Genomic DNA, 2,144 nt, shown 5'->3' with positions numbered 1-2,144 from the left:
GTGGTAGTAATAATGTATTCAAGTATCAAGAGAAGATTGAACATGAGGAAGTTTACCATGAGTTTCTGATCAGAAGTTCTATGATTTGCCTCCCAGGACACCCAGTTAGTCAGTCTCAAGGAAGACCTCAGATAAAACCAAGTTAAGCCAGAACTTGGTAGAGTTTTCTTACTCCTATGCCATTCTCATTCTGATTTAAGCTTGTGTTCCCTTGGATGACATTTTCACATCAATTCATGAAATTCAGCAGTGTGAAGGGCAGGCTCAACCAGCCACTCTTCCCCTGCTCACAAAGTAGCTATTACTCTGAAAGCCACTTTTACTTTCTGCCACCTTGTAAGATCCTGGACAGCTTTGATTGACAAGAGGCTTTTGGTGAAACTGCTTCATTAATGTGCTGGATGTCACATGCTGATTTACAATCTTCTCATTTGTAAGGTTCCCATTGCTGTTAAACGAGAGGAATTATCATGTCATAGAAACGATGTCATTGGCTTGTTAGTTTTATTTTTGAAGTAGCTGTATCTGCATCTGCCATGTGACTTTGGCCTCTTATTTGGGCAGAAAATAGCATCCATTCATCCATTCTCCATCACCTGCCACTCACTAAAGACCAGAAGAAGTATGCGTCTGGCTGAGGTTGCTCGGCAATGGACTGTCTGAGAGAGAGAATGTTCAAGTTACTCTATGTTCAGCATGCTAGGCTGATTCTTTTATAGACCATGTAGACAAAGGGCAGTGGGAGAGCTGAGGCAGAGATGATTTCTCATTTGGAGAAGCAGGTTATTCTGTAGTCCCCATAGATGTGGCTTCCTGAATGATTGAAGATTGAGTGTGAGTCTACCCGGCCCTAAACTGGGCTGAAATACAAACTGGAAGACAAGGCAAGGTGTGAGCACACAGGCAAATGAATTTCCGTAAAGTAGCTAGGCTCATGGGATGCACTGTGGCTAAGAAGTGGTGCTGTGAGGCACATAATTCCTTGGTCTTGGCTGAGGGACACCTGCAAACCCTGAGAATCCAGGGAACTATCCTGTGTGTTAGAATAGGGCTGGGCCCCTGAGAGTTCTTAGCCATTTGAGAAGTGGATGTAGGGAAAAATGTCTTCAAAATGCCATCAGAGTGGTGGAGGGTGGAGGTCTGCCTGCACTATACATCTCGACCCGAGTCTAGAGAGAATGCTATTTGACCACTGCAAATGGCAATATGGCCTTGGAATCAGAGATACCTGGGTTCAGTTCCTGCTTCGTCAAGTTCCATCAGATGAATTACTTAACGTCTCCAAGCCTCCTTACCCTCTTTGAAATAGAAGTGTTAATACAAGTCCCCCATTGAGTTGTTGGGAGAATTACATAAAATGAAATGTAGGTAAAGCACTTAGCAGTCTTTTGGCAGAAACTAATTTCCCAGTGAATGTTAACTATTATAATCATCATTGCCATCATTATGGGTCAATTACTAGAAACAGATATACCCATTAAACACACACACACACACACACACACACACACATATTTGCATACACTTTTTAATGCATGCTGTATTTCATAATAAAGCCATCATTAAAAAGAAAAAAGAGAAACAGGGTGACAGAGTGACTAAGAACATACAAATCATGGTTCACACCCCCGGTTCTATGACCTGTTCCCTGGGAGTGTCTGGGTAAATTATTTAGCTAGTTGAGGCTCATAGGTCCAAAATCAGAGGACATTGTGAGCATTAGCTGAGGAAGCTCATTTAAAATGCTTAAGGCAGTGCCCTGCACAGAATAGATGAAAATTTATTTCTGGTTATTATCATTATGGATGTTTTACCCCTCTGCCACTCTCAACCCTGTTGTATTCCATGTGATTCTACTAGTGTTTACCCCGGCATTCTAAGCTGTACTGTAGGGAAAGTCTGGAGTGTCGCTGGTGGTCTCCTGAGGTGGCTAGGTGGGATTGAGACTGTCAGGCCCTAGAGTATAGGCAAGGGTAGTGGAAGGAGATAAACCATTGTTAGGAGCCCAGCCTAGTAACTAAAAGCACTGTGGCTTTAAAAGGTAATTGTTTTCTAGTGGCCCTACAGCTGAGTCGGTGCCCCAGTGGAGCCTATACTATGACAAAGCCTCTTCTTTCCAGCCCCCCACCCCACCAGCCAGTCCT

This window comes from Crocuta crocuta, unplaced genomic scaffold, assembly GCF_008692635.1.
Source record: "Crocuta crocuta isolate KB4526 unplaced genomic scaffold, BGI_CrCroc_1.0 scaffold238, whole genome shotgun sequence".
Classification (NCBI taxonomy): Eukaryota; Metazoa; Chordata; class Mammalia; order Carnivora; family Hyaenidae; genus Crocuta; species Crocuta crocuta.
Note: the sequence above shows the minus strand (reverse complement) of the source record.